A 23006-nucleotide genomic window follows, 5' to 3' on the forward strand; every position below is an offset into this window, starting at 1 on the left:
AAAATAAAAATGGTGAATGCAAATGTAAATATAGGCATGTATCAAACTGGTTAGTTTTGGTGTTAAATGATAAATTACCATTGGCACATAATTATAAATCTATATACATGAATGTTTCTACATAAGTATGAACATCAGACCAAGTAGGGTCATTTACACAGAAAAATCTCTGAAAAGTGACAATAGAGAAATTATATATATATATATATAACCGTATTTTATCCATAAGAAAATCACTTTCCCAACAATAAATAAAAAAGAAAAGGCCTTAGTAAGTTATTTACTCTATATGAGTTAAAGAAATAATAAACTCAAAATAGATGTAAAAACCTCCATGGAATTTAATTTTTTTTAGACTCTTCGAGGTATAAATGGAACAGTATAAAATCTCTCAGTACTAACTATTCAAAATAAAACAAATACACAAGGAAATTGTTTTGGACTTTCTACAATACTAAACTGAAAGAAGAGCCAATTGATATACGAGGCATTTGCATCTTTTGTATCAGATATAAGATACAAGTTATATATACATATATATATATATATAAAGTCTTGTTCATTAGAAAAAAAAAATACATCAAAGAGGTTCTTGAATATATTCTTGTTCCGGAGGAACTATGTGCTAGAGAAGGCATTATAAATTACATCTAAAAACACATTTATAGGAGTAAACAATTGAGAATTTGGTCTTCATGTAGAAAAAAACACATTTATAGGAGTAAACAATTGAGAATTTGGTCGAAAAATTATCGTCCATGCAGAGAAGAGACCAAGAGTGGGGAAACTCTGACCTGTAAAAGAAACGAATAAGTCGAAATAAACCCTCATCCATCCTGGAGAAAGTAATTCATAAGAATATGATACAACCAAATTAATGTTGGTACCTCTAACACAAATTGCAAATAAAATAAGTGACCAACAATAAAAATGGTGTAGGAAAACAGAGAGAGTTTATATATTTTTTTTATAACAGTAAAAGAGTAAGAATGAGATACATGAATTAAGATTTAAGGTTGCAGGTGCTCCCTCTGCCTGTACAATGGAAAAATAAATAAATTAGCAATCAATGTTTTGGGAAAGAACGGCAAAGAAAAATTAAACTTGAAACCCTAGTTTCATAGCGAAAGAAGCGGCAGAAGAAAATAAGGATAATGAATGAAGAATTGGTAAATGTCTGGCAGTCATTAAACTAAATCGCCATCGTAGATTACACAAGAAACAATCTCGAACGTTGATTTGGTAGCTCAAGATATGACACATGGTTATTATGGTTAAGCACCATGCGCAAAGGCAATGAGGTCTGGAGAGTTCTATATTAAATGTTTGGACCTTAACACAAATACGAATCAGACATCATAAACATTAATACCACGTTCAAAATGAAAGAGCGTAATAAGCTATTTATATGGTAAAATGTTATTTATTTGATGCAATTTATATTATGATAGCATAGGCTCGTTAATATAAATTGATTGAAAGTTATAACATTGGTAATGAGTTAGGAATGATTCTTATATGCGATAACCAAAACAAAATGGTACAAAAACCATATTTATGAGGCATTAGAGTATAGGTATTGGTCCTAGAAATGAGTCATATAATGAATTAGAAAATTATTTTAGTGAAAAATCAACATAATTATTTTCATGGCAAGAAAGAGGTGATTGGAAGTGTCGATTTACCATGAAAGTTTCCAAGCCAAGTAAATCTCTTTAGTCTAAACATTAGAATATAAATGATTCACCTATAATGAAAGAGAAACTTTGGAATATTGCAAGATATTTGTAGAACAATAATGAGGAAAAAAATAACATATCAGAATTTTGTACTATTCAATTCTATTATTAATAAAGGAAAACAATAATGTGGAAAGAAGAAATTGCATATTTAAATAATAATCATTGAATAAAAAAAGAAAATTGAGTGTATGTGAGGTATCATTAGAGTGGTGGTGGAAAAAGTGGACACTTTGAAGAATGCTATAGATTCATTAACAAAATTTGTGAGCATTGGGATGTTTTCTTGGAGTTGAGAAACAATGGCCATTATTGTCCTAGATGGTTGATCATGTACTCTTGTGACAACCTATGTGCAAAGACAACAAGAAGTAGGAGAATTTTGGGTATGTGTTATATTCTTTGCACAAATATCCTCATGTGCTATAAAAAATTTTGTTGTGAAAGAGTGGATGGAAACCCCCTTGCATGGGGGTTCGAGGGTAGTACCACCAAAAAAAAATACTGGGGATTTTTTTGCATTTGTTTTTGGTACAGTTTTTTATAAAACCAATTTTGTGGTGCATGGTGGCTTTTCCCATCGACTTGTAATCTCATTTAAGGAACCATGACTATATTCTAATCCAGGGTAAATGGATTGGAATTTGATGCATGTCATGGATATATATTGTATTGTACTATTATATAGAGACAAATATATATTGGGAAAAATCTTGTTGGTTTTCCCAATTTTGGTTTTCTAGGATAAAATCTTTGTGTTTATGTGTGTGTTTTCCATTGCACCTTCTATGCTTTATTAAAAATACATTTGAAGTACAGGGTTAAAACCTACAAACATTTCATTACAAGTTGTGTCAATACTTGAGAATGGATATCAAAACGTTGATCCTCCATATGGCCAACTTAATGACAATGTTGGAAAACTTAGAAAATATAGGGTACCTACTTCTACCAAAAATGCACCAATTTACAATGCAATTCAATTTAATTTAACAGAAGTACAAATAAACTTAAAGGTATACTATTTTCAAGTTACATTTATTTATTTGGAGTTGAATGGATATTCAAGATTGAATACTCAAACAGTTTCATGTTCCCTTATAGTAAAAATATATGTCACTGTCACAAGGAACATAAACTCATTATACTTTTTTCTAATATTATTGGACATTGTGTATTTCTACTTTTCTACCACGGTTGGAGTCTTTCCAATTCCCTCACGCATAAAATTTCAAGCAAAAGTAGCCTCAATACCTTAGGAATGAAATCGAACAAATGCTTCTTCGTATTTATCACAAGCTCAAAACTGAAAAGAAAAACATCTTTGTGTCTTGATTCAAACATGACCATAGCAGCAAGTGAACAATGCTAATTTTTCTTAGTGCTATATTGTTCTTTTCTTTGATAATTTCATTTTATCATTTCCAATTTCAGACCATGACATCATAACATTATTCAGATTTACATCATTATTCAGCACCATATGCAACTATATAGAAAGAACGATATCATCATCACCAATGCATTAGATAATAAAGGAACAATAGAAGAATATCATTCACACATAGAGACACCAGGATTGGTCCAAGACCAGGGAAAAACCCCGAAAGGGGGAAAACCCTTCCAAATTATTCTTCTTATTATATTCTCATAAAATGTTCAGCAAAGAGAGAGTAAAATGATCCATGTCTTCATCCATACAACTATATAGAAAAAATTAGCTACCAATATCTATGAAATGAACCCAAACATGTTTATACTCAAAAATCTGATTCAAAATCCTATAATGAACTGTCACTGTCTGTGGTCAATGAGCGAAAACTTCGGTAGACTGAAATTTCAACTTCTAGTTCCTAGTCACACAGAGGAGGAGTCATTCGAGCGACTGTAGCATCCCAATCACTCCCTTAATCCTGACATGCGAGCGACTTGGGTCGGATTTGGACTATGGCAAGTGAGCGACTGAGATTCTGAAATCCTAACTCCCAATCACATAGATGGACAGTTTTATGTGCGACTAGAAGGTTCTAGTCACATGGGTGAGATTTTGCGTGAGAAAATGCAGTCAACTTCTTCCTGTGTTGTGCTAGTGAATGACGCCCAAAACCCTAAAACATAACTACAAGCTTCAGACCCTGTGATTTCATCTTCAAGCAAACTTGTCCCTTTTCGGAAGAGCTTCAGACCTGTGTGACCCAAAAACCAAGATAGAAGAGTGTCTCATGATGATGTACAAATGAGCTAGATTCGACTTGTATTTATATCGTTCTAAGGGTATCCACTTTTATTTAGGGCCAACCTTATCAAATATGCACATCTGGGATTTTCTTCATAATTACACTTTCCCTTATCTGATTTGAGTGATCTTTTGGTCGATTTTGGTCCTCTCGAAAAGAGGAATTCAATGCAATCATAATATCCATAAAATTAGTTGTCCAAAGTGGAATTTGACCATAGTTTCATATTTTAACACTCCCTCTCAACTAGGGAGAATTCCACCCGCATCATGTCATGAATATCCTGTCATCAAATCATATCCAATCTCAAGTATCTCATCATCACATATCGACATCGATCATCTCAATTCATCTCTTTATTATTCTTGCTTATCTCTTGATTGACCCTTCTCATATGTTGAACATTCTCAAATCTAAAAAGAAGAAGAATTTGTTGTCGTAGGGGAGCTTATTCTACAACCTTCTATTCATCAAGGAGCCTTTGCTACTACCCGGAATCACATTAGAAGAGATTCAATTCTACGACCCACATCATCATCGAAGAGCATATCATCTGGGAGTGCATCTCAACCTAAAACCACATTAGGGAGCACATCTTGACCTGAAATATCATGGGGGAGGCATACATCTACAACCCCATATCGAGAAATATGATATCAAACCCCATAGAGGAGCACATATCAATCCTAGAATCACATCGGGGAGCTCATTCTCAACCCAGAATTGCATAAGGGAAATAATCTCAACCCAATCCTATTTCTTATTGATCTTCCCATCGACGACTCTAAGCAGTCATGTGGTAGAAAACCTGCATCATAATCCATATTAGATGAGATACCCGACTTACCAAGAGGCAAGGATCACATGCCTCCAGGCCTCCTCAACCCATTGACCAGACGGGGAGGGACAATCCCAACAAGCCCTGCTTGTGGGTGTGATGCCAACCAAGGTATACTCTATAACGAACAAAGAGGACAAATACTCAACTTGTCAAAATGAACAAGGATCACACACATCCCATGGGTGACATATATGGGAGCAACATCTACGACCCTCTTGTCTAGAGTTCCCTCAACCCGAGGAACCCTCTAGCTCAATTCCACACCCTGGGAACTCAAACAGGGAGGAAGAGCTAGCTCGGTGTCCTCAATCAACGTTTCTCTCATCATACTTGTTGGGTGAAGTTCTTGAGCATATTTTAGACACCTATTTCCCCATTTTTAACCTTTTTCTCTTTAAACGTGTGAACTTTATGTCCTAATTATCACTTTCCCTGGTTACAAGAGAAACTCTTGCTTTGACATATTATTTTTCCATTTTTGTTGAATATTGAATGAAGTGATGTCTTTTTGATGGCTAACCAGGGTGAGTGTGGAAGAAGTTTTCTAGTTCTTTTCCTTTCAGGTGTTGCCTATGAACTCAAGGCCAAAGGATGGATAGTTTTGCTATTACTCACAGTTATACTCTGAATATTTGTTGTTACATTTTTGTTGTTACACCTCAAGTTGTTGTTACATCACGAGATGTTGTTACACCACAACTATCAAAGGCTGTGGGTACTATTCCACGAGGTAGTTGTCAAGTAGCATGAATTATCTATAGGCGATCAAAGGATCTGAGTGGTTATGATTCTAGAGGACGATGTAACTTGAATTGGCCTTGTATTTAGAAACAGTTTGTAACAATTTCTATTTTTCTTTTAATATCGATCAGCATGAGAATCATAAGATTCTCATGATTGATATGTTCCCTATTTTTGGGCATGTAAACTTTATAAAAGGATTCAGTTCCATGAAAGGGAATAGGAAACACAAGACAATATCGGCATTTTGATCTTGTAATTCACAATTATTTTTAATACAGAACATCTATGGTGATGCTTTTACAGATTTCATGTTGAGTTCCTAACTAGTTCTCATTCCATCCCTACACCTTGCCAGGGAAGAAGGGTCATCCTCTTTAGTAGGGATTGCAACAATAGTAGTAGATTAATTGTTTTCTTTTTGTTAAGTGTGGGTTTATTATTGTCATTGTATAATTCATAGAGCATATTTACTTCTATTTTTCAGATTCATTATATGTTGTTACATAGGATTGGTTAGAACTATAATGTTTGATCAACTGATACAGTTTCATTAATATTGTGTGTGGCGCACCTGTTTCTTGATAAAACATGAAGTGTGATGAGTAATTTCATTCCTGTAGAATGCTTTTTAATTTCTGCATGAGTGTTTTAAGTTCTGCAATTGTGTTCAGCAACATTTCTTTCAGTTCTTTTATTTCTTTCTTTGGTTGTTATGTATCGGCACAAATAGTGCAGACACCTTTGAAATAAACAGACTTACCCTGGTTGAAAATTAAATGGTTGCAGTTCAGTCAAATTAAACAGTGATTAAACCGGCACAACATTTTGCGTCGTTTCCAAGGAAGGTAGTTGACGATACAATTAGACAAGTTTGGTTTGCTAGTATAGTGTTTCTAGTGCACAAGTTTTGTGTAGTAAGACGAGAGGTAAGAACCTACGCATTGATATAACATACCTTAGCAGGCTCACCACTGTGATCATTAGAACACTTAGGGTGCGTAAAAAATTTTGAATTTTCTTTAAAAGTGCTCTCAGTTTTACAGATGTTGGGCGATAAGATGAGATATAGGAACCTACACATCACTCTAACATACCTGAGCGGGCTCTCCACTATAGAATCTCAGACACTTAGGGTGTGAGATAATTACACATAGGGTCCATGTGTAGGGTGTGAGTAGAAGAGATACCAAACACGACCACTCTAATAAATCCACAGGAAAAACAGGTTATAAAAGGAATAAGAAGAGCGCATATTTAGGGAGGAAAACATTTATTCAAGAGCTAATCTCAAAAGTAGAGAAAGAAAAATCAAACTCGCAGAGGGATACATGAAAAACAGGTCCACAAAACAATATTACCCCATATTAAGGTCATAATTTTCTATTTCCTCTGTCTCATGACCTCATCATCCTCAAAATAGTATACATACTCCCAAAACCATAGACTCAATTCAAGAACAGAAGAGAGAAACTAGTGGTCAGGACTTTAGGTTTGAGGGCCAAGGGGAAAATTAACTAGTGGGGAGAACCAAAGCCCTAAATTGGGAGAAAATTCATTTACTTATCAATATCCATATTTGGGTAGCGCGGTGACACATTGTATTATTTTTTGGCTCAGTTATGCTAGTGTGTCATGCACCATTCAACATGTACTTCATTACTCAGTTTTATGTTTCTAGGTGCGCCATTATTTGTGTACTAGGTTATCTCAACATGTATAGGTATGCCTCCCCTGCCTCATTGAGCTCTAGTACCACAACACAAAAGGAGAATTGCATTGGTCTCACCCCCTCTATCCTTATCCTCTTTTGCTTTAGCTCTATTGGTCTCTCTCTCTCTCTGTCTCTCTCTCTCTCCCCACTTTGTTGTCTAATGATTGTGTCTTTACAACGTACTTCAGTCATACATTTTTCTCCTAACACTCATACGTTGGGGGGTAATATGTTATCACCAAAAAATTTATCATCGAACCTAATTTACTAGATGGATCTAAGCACACCATGTAAAGCCAATTTTACCATAGTAAAATTGCTTTCACTATGAGAAATTACTTAACAAACCACCTTTGTTAAGTAATTTATAGTTAAACTCATGAAAAATAATTAAATAAATCACTATATATTTGATTTTCTTCTAGGAATAATTAATTAAACCATTGTTCAATTATTATTCCTTGTCATATTTGACCCAATTATGAAAAATCAACAGATAAATTATTAATTATCTTATTTTTCTCTAGGAATTATTAATTAATCACTAATTAGTTATTGTTCCTTGTCAAATTTGATTAATCCCTCAAGAACAATTAAATAAATCATTATTTGTTTATTATTCCTTAACCAATTTTTTGAGATGATAAATAAATCATTTATTTATTTATTATTTCTAAATAAAAGTTTAAATACTTTTTCCCTCCTAACCAAATATAATAAAATATTCCTAGTGGTTATTCCAAGAATGGGTTAATAATATTTTAACATTGCTCATTATTCAAGGATAACTCAATATTTTGTTATAAATAGAAGGGTTTTCCATTCATTATTTACTTTTGATTATTTTCAATGTTGCACTCTCTTGTAACTTTGATTATTTTCATTGTCGCACACCATTTTTATTCCATTTGAGTTCCCATCAGGGAAAATTTTAGGGGCTAACATTCGCAGATGAGCTAATTTTCCATGGTTTCTCCAAAAAAAAGATTCACTATTTTCCAATTTTTCTAAAAATTATTCGCCCAAATGTTATAGGATAAAATTATTTTACCTCAAAAATCGCCAAAAATTTATAGAGACTATATAAAATTATTAGAAATTTTAGTACTTTTACAAAAAATATCACCAAACATTTTACAATTTGCATAATAGGGACTAGTAAGATTCGTCGAGTTTTCTAAACTTTAAGAAAAATTACCATCCTTAAAATTTTCCTGGTTCCCATTGAGATCAAACACTTTATTTGCTAGGTTTACACATTATAGAGGAGAGAGACTCTACACAAGATGAAGACATTTGAGGATAGCCAAGAACCCATCCCATAGAGGGGGGCTAGTAACATTTATTTGTTCCCTTCATAGGCGTTATAATAAAATATATTCTTTGTATATCTGGTTTCCATTGGATGATTGGAGTTATTACTGTTTCTTTTTGTTGTTTAACTATGATTGTGGCACAGATCAAGACTTTGGCAAGTTTTGTTTCTATCAATTGTTGCAGATTTACAATGTTTAGCAGCCATTTATATTATTGAGATTGTTTGTCATCCACAGTCTTAAGTGGGTTCTTTTCATACATCTTTGAGAAGAAAACACTATAACAAAATTGGCGATTCCACTAGTTTTTACTTCAGATCCAGAAACCTGGGTGACCTTTAGTTTTCATCTTAGGTTTTCTTCTTTTTTTAGTCTCTTAATGTTGTTTACTATATTTTAACCCTATATTTGTTAAATTTCTTACTTCCGTAAGTTTTCTGGTCTTTTCCGCTGGTCACAGGAACCAACCACAACAAAGACGACAGTTTTTTTCCGAGATTCTCCCATCAGGAATCAAGCAGCAGAAATCACACTTTTCTGCCCAAAAAGTGTGATCTGGAGTCCAGAGCGCACCTTTCAGCCCAAAAAGTGTGTTCCCCCTTGAAAATAGTGCAGTTATGCGATTTTTAGGGTTTCTGACTTTTTATCAGATCTGTTTCTACGTATTGTCGAGAGTTTTATGTTGGGTTGTTTGACCTTTGTCTCATCCTACTTAGGCCTTGATCTACTCTAATTTACTCGTCAAAGTGGAATTTATCCCCTTAGGGCTTCTAGTATGTTTCCACCTTTATAGGAGGAGTTTAGCTGAGTAAGAAGTATGAGTTTCTACAACACTTTCAGCCATATTTTCCATATATGTACCCTTTTGTTTCATATCTCCAAAGACAAGTTCCATCCATCCAAAGTTTCATTTTAAACCTTGTTTGGTCATTTTCCTTAAGATCCCATCATTTTCCCTAGGTTTTTCACCCATCTCCCTATCTTTTTGCAACAATATTCCTCTCTAGTTTTTTGTTGTAGCTACACCACTTTCCAGTAGCCTAGTGTCATTTGATCCCAGTCACACTGACACTTAGATATCTTGACGATTTTTAGTGTGTTTTCAGTTGATTTTGCCACCAACCAACACAATGTTTGCAAAACTGGGGTTTAGTTAATTGTTTTTCTATTCATTTTCTACTGTTAATTTCAGTTTATTTTCAGCAAGATGTTTTTTTTTCAAACACGATCTGGGCTTAATCAATAAACACACTAGCAAACACAAGCACACCTTAAGTGAAGGGCACTTGATTTACACTGCCAAGCCAAGACTAAACATCATAAATGTATCTCCCCTCATAGAGACAAAGGCATATTGTTGATCTCCCTTCACCATTTACATGTCACGTGTGTCTTACCACCATTGCGCCACCAAGGCGTTTATCATGGAGACTCTTAGGCATTCATCCCCAGTTTCTGTTGGGAATATTACTCCTCCCCGCAGGGTTCGAGTTCATAGTCCCCTGAGTCCCCATACTTGCTCTTCTCCTGGTTCTTATGATTCCTCATCTAATTTCGAGCATCCTTCAACGCATATCGTCACCATGTCTGGACTGACATCTGGTGCGGGACCCCAACCTGGTGTTGGCTCTGATTCAACCTAGTGGTCACAAATAGTGGAAAAACCTCAGGAACCATTCCAACAACCCCCATGCTCCCTTTTATGGCTGGGTTAAGTCTCCTGGATTTTAGCGAGTTGATAAACGACCCAATACACCACGATGTTGGTTGTCCTACTATGCCGACTAAGCTTCCTTCAAACATCCCAAATTTTGAGGGTAATTCTAGAGAGGGTCCTACCAATCATGTTTGCTACTTCCACATGTGGTGTTCATCCAACTCCATTACCGATGACTCCATTTATCTTCGTCTATTCCAATGCACGCTCACTAGAGACACTACAAAATGGTATGTAGACTAGCCTGTCGCATCTCATTCCATTTTCGTGATGCTTGCTAAGGTGTTCCTCTCATATTTTTAGTTACCTCCCTGATACGACACTGGTACAGAGCTATTGACCTCATTTTGTCATTCCTCTACCACTCACATTTTTTACCATGTTCAAGAGTGGTGTAGAAGGAAGAGAACATGTTGTGCCCTGCCCTTCAGAGACCATGTCTATCTAGATTGGTTTCTTAGGAGCCTTTCATCAACCATTGGAAAATATGTCGTGTCTCATTTTCCTCAGATAGAGGAAGAAGCTCTCCAAATCGCTTTGAGATATGACCTGATTTATGCGCAATCCAGTTATGTCTATACCGTCATTCCAGACCTTCCCCATCTTGGAGGTGCCAATGCACCAAGGGAATCTCACACCGTCGATGGTATTGTTGGAACCCTTTCACATCCTTCTCCATATACTCAACAAAGTTATGGATATCCACAGGGGGGCATCAATTCCTCCAACACTTATGCCCCTTCTGCTAGTAACATGTTTCCAAGGCCAACCAATCCTCAACCTGTCTACCAAACCGTTGCTCCTCCCTATGCACAACCAAGTGCTCCAGCCCCTCAAGCATTAGTGTTGTAGCCTCCCATACATCCTCAGCCCTAGCAGCCACTGCCCCCTTGGGTCAAGTGTTTGCACAGTAGAGTGCGACCAATCCCCAAAATTTGAAGAAAAAGAATAAGGGGAAAGGTAACAAGGGTAATGAGGGTAATCAAGGTAATCAACCTAGTGAACAAAAGCGGAACCAACCTAACACCAACAACCAACAACAAGGAAGTCAACCCAAGAAGAACAAGGTTATTCGTACGAATAAGCCTTGTGCATGTTGCGGTGTACATGGCCATTATTCATATGAGTTTCCTCTCTTACCCTAGATGTGCCAAATGTGGGAAGCTTAAGTAGCTTCTAGAGGTTAACAATCACCTCAGAATCCTGTACCATCTCAACTGGAAATTCTTACGAATCCTTTTCCTCAGCAAGGATTTGTTTTTTCTCAACCTTAACCAGGTCAAACAGCCCATCCCCCCCAACCTTCTGGTCCCGGTGACTACCAAATAATCATGATGAGGCTAATCCCTTAGATATCAACCTGCAAACTCGGTCACGTCAATATGACAATCCATCGACTTTGTCTGCCACTGAGTCCAAAAACAAAGCATTAACTAAGTTTCTTATGACACCAAATGGTCCATTACACATCCCTCAACCTAAAGTTGAGGCCATTCCCAAGATCTCCAAAGGGAACATTACATCGTAACGTGACTTCTAACCAACTTGCCCATAAATATAGTATAGTAGATGACTTGGCACAATCACCTGCTGCCATGTCGACGCTGAAGTCCTCCAGTCGTGCCCATCTCAAAAGAAAGCTCTACTAACTTCTTTGGGTGCAGTAGATCCTTTCGATGATCGTTTAATTTTCTTCCCAGGTTATACATCCGAACATCTCCATTTCCTTCATCTGTTTCTTTCTAGATACCAGTCCAAGTCTGTAATGCCATCATCTCCTGATGCATTATTGAGGAAGGTGCATCCACCTATGTGATGTCCGATGCCATTTGGAAACAACTTAAGTCACCTGAGCTGTCCCCATCCACCATCACTTTGCATGCTTAGGACAGAAATTCCTCCCAACCTCTTGGATGTATCGCAATTGTCCAGTGACTCTTGCAGACAAGATTGTCCATGTAGACATTGAGGTTATTAATGCCCCTTTAGACTACAACATTCTCTTGGGTCATAGTTACACATATGCCATGTCAGTCATCTTATCTGCGATTTTCTACAAGATGTGCTTTCCACACGAAGGGAAGATTGTTACCATCAATCAGTTGACATACTATGAGCCGGCATCTGTGACCTCCCCCGAGTCCATTATCTCATCAACTTCAGATAAGCAGTCTTCAAATCCTCTCACCAGTGTTTCACCTGGAGTATACAAAGATTCTTCATTGTTGGGTGCTTTCCCCGTCTCATCTCAGAGCCTAAATATTTGAGTATTTTCATGTTACAAGCGTCACGGGTTGCTCTCAAGCAGTTTGGTACATCCGATCAACAACCAGCTCCTCAGCACCCTGTTGTTTCCATCCCAACTGAGCCATATGGATCCACCCCCCAGTACCTCTTGTATTTGTGGGTGCCTCTCCTATGTTTCCACCAGGAACTGTTCCTCCAGGTCTCAACCATTTAGGATCTATTCCTCCAAGACATTACCCTATAGGCCAAATACGTTTATTATTTCCCTCTCAGGGAATACTTTATGTTCCTATCATGGCTTTGCTGGTCCTTCCGAACATGACTTTGGGGATCCCAGTATGGTACATTGATCCCCCTACAAGCATTCCTCCTGGTCAACTAAGACCTTATCATGCTTTAACCCCGGTTCAACAGGTCCCTACAGACCCTACCACTTCTTCAGTTCCATCACAACCTCAACAGGAACCCACTCCTGTTGTGAAAGAATCCGGACAGGGGGGAAAGGTGATCCAGGTGGATGTTGGTGGCCACCCACCTATCCCATTTGGACCCCCACAATTGTCTCTTTCAGTTTTCCTGTTTCCTTAATTATAGCACAGTTTACTATTTTTAGCAGTTTTTTGGGTCCTAAACTTCCGGAGCCGTTTTGAGGCCCTAAACGAAGTTTTTTGGGAAATCCACTGCCAACGATTTTTTTGTCTAAAAATCGTCTTTTCTGTCGTAGTCCTCGGATATATCTTTCCAACGAGCTATCATGCACGTCAAAAGGAGATAGTACGACCAATTCGCGACCCCGGGAAGTTGATGTACCAACTTACCCAAAAACGGGGCCCACAATTTGGTGTTTCATCTTCTAGGGTTAGGTTTTAGAATGTGAATGGTTTTCCATTTTTTCTCAACAATAAATAGGCCCTCGAGCCTCATTGTAACACAGTTCGGAACAGTTCAGAGGCATGTAGCCGACACATCTCTTCTCAGAGATAAGCTACCATCGCCCTAGCTGGGTTATTTCTATTTCTATTTGTAAGCATATTTCAGTATTTTCCATGAATGAAATGAAGTATTATTTCCATTGCATATCTGTCTTTATGGTTATCTCTATATTTTATTGCGTTCCTATTTAAATCTGGATCAAAAAGCTAAAAGAAAATAACCTAGGAATAAGGCTTCCCAAGCTTTTGCATCCCCCAAGGCCCCAAAGTCGTCACCTCTGTGCGCTTTGTGTAAAGTTTTTGGGCATGCCACCAATAATTTTCTTGAGCTTCCTCATCTCAAAACTTTGGTTCACGAAACGTTCCTTGAGTCAAATATCCCTGAGGTCCATGTTACCTTACTCAGTCCAGCCAAGAAACTCAAAATGTTACACACAAATCACCCTTGTACCTTGTGCGATCATCATGGCCACTACACCCATTGCTGCCCTCATCTCGACAAGTTTCATGATTTCCTTGAGGCACTTCGCGAATACGAGAACACTCGTAGTGGAACACATACTCATCTACCTGTGGAAACTGGTACCACTACTAAACTAGAATAGGGGGACTCTGGTCCCACCATCATGATTCCCCTCCCCCCCCCCAATTTCGAGATGATGGACTCCACGGGCCATGTCCTTTACGTATTGTCATCCTTGAGTTCCTTGCAGGCAATCCTTTTTGAGGTTTCTGCACATGCTTTTATCGAACCTATTTTGATAGAATCCCAGGTCTCAACATCCATAGATCCTCCATCTACTAGCTCGATGTCTACCATTCCAAATGATGTGTATGTGAACCTTCCTTTTCAGGTTGATGCACCAGGTATAGTTGTCGCATCATGTAGTCAATCTTTCTCCCATCCCTCCATCTTCCATTATGATGAGGAAATCATGGAAGCCATGACTACCCCTGATTATCCTTGGAACAATATGCACCATCATGCATACTTCCTCCCATATTTGGAGTCCACCACTCTAAATACATCCAGTACGCCCATAGCATATTGGGGCGCACATAGGCCCCTACATCTCATTCTCGTCCTTTGGAGGATCTCATGCCAAATTGGGCGAAATGCTTGAATCCCTTTTCTGAGCACTTAGAACACAATGTCGCTCTGCAAACTCCTCCTCCTAGGGGGAATCATTCCCACCTTTGCATACCATATCAGTCCCCTCCATCACATATGCTTCAAGGTAATATCCCATTCTTGGGGTTATGATGGTTTTCCCTGGACATTTTCTCAATTGATTAACATAAGTCTCAACCTAGATTCCACTGGATCTAGGTATGGTTGATTATCCTCCCATTCTTTAGATAGTTTGTCCTACCGGCCTCCTCGGCAAGCCATACACACATCAAATATCATAGACTTTTGATACCATATCTTCAAGTATTCTACTCTATGTCCAAATAGTCCCCATGTTTGACTTAGTGGTTGAGGATGATTCTAGACCTCCTCTAGTAGTTCATCCTCGTTTTCCTCTTCCCTTAATTCTTCACCAGGAACCATCATTCCAAGAAGCATTAAGACCATATTTAGACAAGTAAGGCCACTTACCTAAAAGTCACAGATCCTGATTCTGATGGTCGGTTTGTCCGTTACAATCTCCACAAGATTTAGGGCCTCTTCCTCCTCTCCAAATTCACCATAACTCACTTAGCAAATGAATTCAAATTGGAGAGAAAATGTCCTTTCATAGAAAAACCCACAATTTTTTTGTCGCCCATTGTGACCAAACCATAGCTCAGTTTGACGAAAAATCAACACTGTTGGAAATATCTCATCGAGTACTATAATGGGTCTTTCTCATTTTTTCATGATTTAACACTTCACCTGGAAGCCATTTTTTCCAAGAAGGGTCACTTCGTCGCCTCTCAAAATTGATTTTTTTCATATGCAATGCTTGTACTTTAGGGACCACCTTCCCTTGGTTCTTGTCATCTCATGTGTCAATTTTCATCATGAGGAACTATCATCCACTCATGCTTTCATGGTCGTCATCAGGCCTATTCAGTGTGGCAGTGTCATCGAGTCATACTTGTTCAAAGCATCCCCGATGAGTCACCTTTGCATCCATGGAGTCTATTTCACGTCCCATTATATCATGTCATAGTATTCCATCGATATTTGCATATTGTTCATCTTGTGTTGCTCATTTTTTCCTACATTCATACTGTCCCCATCCCCTCCAAAGTTGAGTCAACTACTGCCAAGTCAACCATGCACTTTATGCTCTCACAAGGGAAGTCATTTTTTTGTCCCTCAATCCCATTTTTTCCATCATCCCTGGTGTCAGTCCATCAGTCACATTACAATTTTCCCTTGTGCCTTAGTTTAGGATCCTCATTGCCTCACCTATCACAGGCCCTATTCTATCGACATCAGCTCATTTATTCCAGAAGAATGGCCTAGAGGGCGGTGTATCTTGGTTCCAGCTTACATTCTTGTTCGGTACCTCGGATTGAGCAGAGGGACTCATTATTTCCCTTTGACTTGGTTGTTTCATGTTCGTGATCGATACACTTGACATTCCAGTGATACAACCGATTGTACCAGTGACTCCCAGGTGTGTGAGATGTTTCAGACCTCAAAAGGGGGTAGCCCCCATATACCCGGATGCATTCCTATTATGCTATAGCCTCAGATGCAGTTCCGAAGATTTGATGGGTTTTGTTCCTAGCAATCGTAGAGTTCATAACATTCACGTCTCCTTCACATGATCCATTCAGTGTTGAAATTTGGTATCAGAGGACAGGTGGTTCCCTAAGGCTTTAATCTTTGGCCTAGGGAAAAGTGTCGAAAAGAATTTAATTTTTCTCCTAAAGTGACTTTGTAATTTTTTTATAAAGTTAAATCTAATTTAAAAGTGAATTTAAGTGATAAAGTTACTAAGTCTAATTTTAAAGTGACTTTTATAAAGTCATTGAAAAATTAGAAAGGAAAAGTGACTTTGGAAATAAATGACTAAGTGGGTCTTTATTAAAGTGGGGTGAATAAAAAAATAAAAAGTGAGATTTAAATGAGCATTTAATCTCAGCCTTAGATCTCAATCTATTTCAGCCATTGGATTTAGGGATCACCCAAAAGTCACTTGGATCACCCAAAAGTCACTTGGGGTTAGATTGAAGGAGGAAAATGAGGAAAAGGTCATTCATTCTTTCATGAGCAGATTGGGAGAAGGAGAGCAAGAGAGCAAGAGATATTTCTAAGCAGGGAGGAGAAGGAGACAGCAGCTTGGCATACATTCCAAGGCAGTAGTTGAGCAGATTTGTACAGCTGATTCAGCACACAGTGAAAGGCAGATTTTGGCACGATTTTCGAGGAGTGGTTTGCACAAAAATCGAGGAGCAGTTTGCTGATTTTTTTGCACGCAAAACGAGGGCCGTACAGTTCATTTATCGCAGTTCATATAGCGCATTTAATGATGGCCGTATAGTAGCATTTAATGCTGAAAGTGGGCACGAAAATCGAGGAAGCCGTACAGCATTTATTGCTGTCCTGTTTGCTGTAATTTCCAGTTTGCTGTGAGGCATGGGAAAAGAGATAAGTTGTAAATTTGCTTGCTGAATTTTGCTGAATATTTCTCACTGTGAAAAAGGCATTTTCAAAAATAAAGAAGAGCTCTCAAACTGGTTTTCCCCAAGAGTTGTAGGGGGTTTTTCCAGGGTCACATTGACAAAAAATCTCAGTGTTTAAATGTGTTTTAATGGCTGTTTATTATTGCTGATTTTTTATTTCTGCAATTTCCAGCATTCTGTAAAATTTCCAGAATTTGTGTTTTCAACAAATTTATTTTTTCTAGCTTGTTAAATGTATGGTTATGGGAAAGGGCATTTGTTAAGTTATGGTATGTTCTATGCTTATAACAGTTTACTTCTTTTTCTTATTATATTCCACCGATTAACAATCACATGTACATAAAGTAAAGTGCAGATAGAACATTAAACGATCGACAGAAAACAAGCCAAGACAAGAGACACAAGATGTGGCGGCTAGCCAGGGACAAACCCCACAATGTGTGGGGAAACCCTTTGATCAAATCTTCTTTTATCTTCAATAATTCAGCAGAGAGAAATAATACAATAAATCTGATTCATATCAGCAGTAGCAAACCCTAGATCAGTAGCATCAGCATTAGCGGCTTCATTATCAAACTAGGGCAGACCATATCTCACAAACCAATAGTCGGATTGACGTCATTCCACCACCAAAAGTTTCGGCTTCTAGAGGAGGTTAAAATGAACCTACAACGCAGTTCAGATGAGGAGATATTCTAGGCCACGCAAGTCAATCTTTGCTTCTGCAGTTGCAGCTTCAGTTTCAGCAGTTTCCGGCTTCAAACTAGGGCATTCGATATCTTTCAAACCGTTCGTCGGATTGACTTCATTCCACCACCAAAAGTTGCGGCTTTCAAAGGAGGTTCAGATGAACCTATAGCGCAGTTCCAAATAGGAGATCTTCTAGGCCACGCAAGTCAATCTTTACTTCTGCAGTTGCAGCTTCAAATTCAACAGCTTCCGGCTTCACATGTGTGAGAGAGAGACCCATTTCAGCGTAGTAGAGAAGAGACTCATATCTGTGCAATAGAGAGAGAGAGATGTGATGAGATGAGTGAGTCTAAATGAGGAAAAGTCCTCTTATATTTATACACAACGTTGGTGGGTGAATAGATGCGACTGTTGGGCTTCTGAGCCTACATGAGTTGTAGGTCGGCTTGATAATAATTCCATAATCAAAATAAATTCATATCTCCATGAATACTTATCGGAATTGGATGATCTTTATATCAATCCTACACTTCTCGATGAGAGGAATCTAATAAAAATATTATTAGCCATGAATAAGATGACCCACATGAAGTTTTTCCCTGGTTGCCAATTTTAACAGCATTTAACTATATGGGAGAAATAAGGAGAAACTGAAAACCGAGGTGGGAAATGAGAAATTTCTACATGGTATCAGAGCTTGAGTGTCGAAGGAAAGTTTGGAACAACAAAAGGAAAAATTACAGCTGCTGATTTTTCACTCAGAAAATTCCAGCAAGCTGATTTTTTCATAAACAACAGTTTTATCTTTACTACAGCAGTGCTATTTTTCAGTAATAGGACAACAGGATGTCATTGGGATTGAGGGCGGAGGATAGGTTGGATGGGCATACAAATTAAAACGTTTGGAAGGAGAGAATGCAGAGTATCTTTGAGGAGGCAGAAGTCTGGGATATCATGGTGCATACCACACAGAACCCTGTTGTTGTGCCTACTGATGCTACTCAGTTGACAACTTATAATAAAAAGAACAACAAGGGTAAGAGGCTGATTCTAGACGGAATCAAAGACCATTGCATTCCTCATGTGAGAGGAAAGAGTAATGCCCATGAGATGTGGACAACATTGTCCAATCTCTACCAGAGTACCAATGATAACCGGAAGATGGTCCTGAAGGAGAAGCTGAAGAACATTAAGATGGTAATGATAGTGCAGCTGGATATCTCACAAATATTACTAATGTGAGAGATGAGTTGGCAGCGATTGGAGAGGCCATTCCACCCACTGAGTTGGTGTGGATTGCAGTGAATGGCCTCCCCCGTTCATGGTTGAACTTTGCTGATGGGGTTTGTGCACGTGAGACCCTTTCCACATGGGAGAGGTTTTGGGATGATTGCATTCAGACAGAGATCAGGAAAGGTCAGCTTGGGGCAGCCAAGCCAGTTGAGCAGGATGAGGATGTAGCACTGGTGGCAGGAGGCAAGAAAGGTAAAGGGAAGAAGCAGGCTTCCGCAAGCAGTGGTGGGGGCAAAGGCAAAGGTAAAGGTAAACAGGGGAACACACTGAAGGACTATTCCAAGGTGAATTGTTTGAATTGTCAAAAGATGGGACACTATGCAGTTGTGTGTCCGGAGAAGAAGAAGAAGAAGGGAAAGAACCAGGACGTGGCAGCTTCTGCAGAGATTGAGGACTTTGCAGGTCGTTTTGACCGGGAGTTTGCGTTCACTACGTGTGAGTCCTCTAGTGCAGGATCACCTGCCACACAGGTTCAGAGGGAGCATGCTTTTCCCTCGATTAGCGAAGCATCTTCAGGTATCTGGTATGTGGACAGTGGGGCTTCACGTCACATGACAGGAGTCTGTGAGTACTTCTCAGAGCTTTCAGAGAGTGGCACTGATATAGAGGTAGTACTCGGTGATGACAGAGTTGTTAGAGCAGTCGGGGTGGGGACACTGACATTTCAGAGGTAGTCCAAACCTCCCTTGAAAGTGTCAGATGTTCTTTATGTGTTAGGGATGAGGAAGAACCTCATATCCGTCTCAACTTTGGAGGACAGAGGATATGAGGTACTGTTCAGGGGAGGACAGGTGTTGATGTATCCCAGGGGCACTCCAGCTGATTCAGCTAGAGTGATAGGTGTGCGCCATGCAAAGGTGTACAAGTTTGCATTCCAGCCCCTTTTGGCATTGAGCAGTAGTACCGACAACAGAGCTAGCAGTTCTGAGCTGTGTGAGATTTGGCAGCGCAGGATGGGACATATGTATCATGGAGCCTTGAGGACATTGCGGGAGATCACTACAGGTGTGCCAGATTTCAGTACTGATCACTTTGATACTTGCAGAGGTTGTGCGATGGGCAAGTTTGCCAAATCCCCTTTTCCCAGCAGTGATAGCAGAGCGACCGGGATACTTGATTTGATTCATTCTGATGTGAGCGGTCGGATGTATCATGTTTCCTTGAGTGGATATGAGTACTATGTTTTATTCATTGATGATCACTCCAGGAGGACCTAGATTTATTTTTTGAAGACCAAGAGTGAGGTCTTCAAGCGGTTTCAGGAGTTCAGAGCTCTTGTGGAGACACAGACATGTCGAAAGATCAAGTCCCTGAGGTTGGACAATGGAGGAGAGTACACCCTTGGAGAGTTTGTTGACTATTGTGTGGAGGCAGGCATTAGGAGGGAGTTCACTGCTCCTTACAACCCCCAGCAGAACGGGGTTGCAGAGAGGAAGAACAGATCCATTATAGGGGCTGCCAAAGCCATGTTACATGATCAGGGGTTGCCATTGTTCTTGTGGGCAGAGGCCTGCAACACATCTGTATACTTGCAAAACAGGAGTCCGCATCGTGCCTTGGGGCACATGACTCCGGAGGAGGATTTCTCTGGGAAGAAGCCTGATATTGGTCATCTTCATATCTTTGGATGCATTACATACTCCTATATACCTAAGGAGAAGAGGACCAAACTAGAGCCCACCGCAGAGAAAGGTATCTTTGTGGGCTACAGTGAGACCTCAAAGGCCTTTCGGATTTACATTCCTGCACAGAGGAGAGTTGTTGTCAGATGGGATGTGAAGTTCGAGGAGGACAGGGCCTTTAGGAGGTCACGGGAGTTAGAGTATCTGGATCAGCCAGACCCTCAGCAGCAGTTGAGTCAGTCGCAGGGATCCAACGGGCAGGGATCAGGAGGATCAGGAGGTACATCTATGAGGTTGTCAGGTCCGTTAGTGAGCAGTGGCGCATCGAGCTAGAGGGGTGGTGCTCCGGGGAGCATGCAGAGTAGTTCACAGAGTGGTTCACTAGGGAGTCCACTGATGGACAGTTCACACGGTACCTCAGCTTCTACAGGTTCAGGTGCAGGCAGGAGGACAGCAGACAGACAGTCAGGAGTTCAGGCTCCTGATGATGATGAGGAGGAGGAGTTTCATTCTCCGGTGGGAGAAGTGCGCTCAGGGAAGAGGAAGCCCAAGTGGCTTCAGGACACCTTGAGAGATGCCACATCTGTTGCTGAGCCGAAGAGGTCGGTCAGAGAGAGTAGACCACCTGAGAGGTTTTGTAGCTATATGGCGATGGTTACCAGCATCCTTGACTCTGAGCCTTCTAGCTATGAGGAGGCAGCTAGACAGCAGGTCTGGAGAGAGGCCATGCAGGAGGAGTATTCTTCTATCATGAAAAATGATGTTTTAGAGGTGGTGCCGAGGCCTGAGGGCAAATCTGTGGTTACTTCCAGATGACTTTACAAGGTAAAGCATGTTGTAGATGGTAGCATTGAGAAATTCAAAGCAAGGTTTGTGGCTAGAGGGTTCTCCCAGGTAGAGGGAGATGATTATGAGGAGACCTTCACTCCCGTGGCTCGATATACTTCGATTCGCTCCATTATATCGATAGCAGCAGAGATGGGTTGGAAGATCCATATGTGAAGATCGCATTTCTCAATGGCTTCATATAGGAGAAGGTGTACATTGAGCAGCCACAGGACTTTGAGGTGCATGGGAAGGAGTCCCATGTGTGCAGACTGAAGAAGGCCCTTTATGGCTTGAAGCAAGCTCCCAGAGCTTGGTACTCTAGGATAGATACATATTTGCAGGGGATGGGTTTCACAAAGAGTGAGACAGATCTGAACCTTTACTTTATTGTGATTGGTGAGGAGACTCTCATTCTGGTGCTGTATGTGGATGACTTGGTCATTACAGGTGCAGAGAGACTCATAGAGCACTGCAAGAGAGATCTTGCGACGAAGTTTGAGATGAAGGACATCGGCTTGATGCATTACTTTTTAGGCTTGGAGGTGTGGCAAGAGGAGGGGCATTTCTTCCAGGGGCAGGGGAAGTATATTGTGGACATCCTTAGCAGATTCCACATGGAGGATTCTAGACCCATGTCGACACTGATGATCACCAACTGGAAGAAGCTTCATGCTTCGGATTCTGAGTTGGTGGATCCCACATTGTACAGGCAGATGATTGGTTCCTTGATGTATTTGGTCAACACTAGACCAGATATATGTTTTGCAGTCAACACGATGAGTCAGTTTATGTGTGAGCCTAGGAAGGTTCACTGGGTGGCTGCAAAACACATTTTACGGTACTTGCAGGGGACAGTGGATTATGGTCTGGACTACAGGCAGGGAGATGGAGTGAGATTGGCAGGATACACTGATTCTGATTGGGTAGGTTGTGCTTTTGATAGGAAGAGCACTTCAGGGTGCTGTTTTGGGTTGGGTTCAGCAGTAGTGTCATGGTTCAGCCGAAGCAGCAGTCAATAGCACTGAGTTCAGCGGAAGCAGAGTATATGGCAGCCAATCTAGCTAGTTGTGAGGCCATCTGGCTTCGAAAGATGTTGCTTGGCTTATTTGGTCAGCCGTTGAGACCTTCAGTGATTTACTATGATAATCAGAGTTGCATTAAACTCATGGAGAATCCAGTATTTCATGACAGGTCAAAGTATATCGGGATCAGATATCATTTCATCAGAGACTATGTTCAGAAGGGAGCTGTGAAGCTTGAGTATATTTCCACTGATGAGCAGGTTACAGATATTCTTACCAAAGCCTTACCACGGGGCAAGCATGTCTGCTTCAGAGACAAGATGGGTGTGGTGAGGAACACCTTCCTTGGTAAGAGGGAGTGTTGAAATTTGGTACCGGAGGACAGGTGGTTCCCTAAGGCTTTGATCTTTGGCCTAGGGAAAAGTGTCCAAAAGAATTTAATT

General features: G+C 39.7%; 1 long non-coding RNA gene across 1 annotated transcript in view; it reads right to left on the minus strand.

The window, feature by feature from the left end:
* Positions 1-693: 693 nt before the first annotated feature.
* LOC149198854 (uncharacterized) overlaps positions 694-23006 on the minus strand; it is a 50775-nt gene continuing 28462 nt past the window's right edge. The window contains exons 2-3 of the long non-coding RNA XR_016253656.1: positions 999-1035; positions 694-887 (exon numbers count right to left, since the gene is read on the minus strand). This is a non-coding gene — a long non-coding RNA (uncharacterized LOC149198854). The remainder of the gene's footprint in view (positions 888-998; positions 1036-23006) is intronic.

Source organism: Pinus tabuliformis, chromosome 2_1, assembly GCF_031772625.1.
Source record: "Pinus tabuliformis cultivar Carrire ecotype Pingquan chromosome 2_1, CPIR1, whole genome shotgun sequence".
Classification (NCBI taxonomy): domain Eukaryota; kingdom Viridiplantae; phylum Streptophyta; class Pinopsida; order Pinales; family Pinaceae; genus Pinus; species Pinus tabuliformis.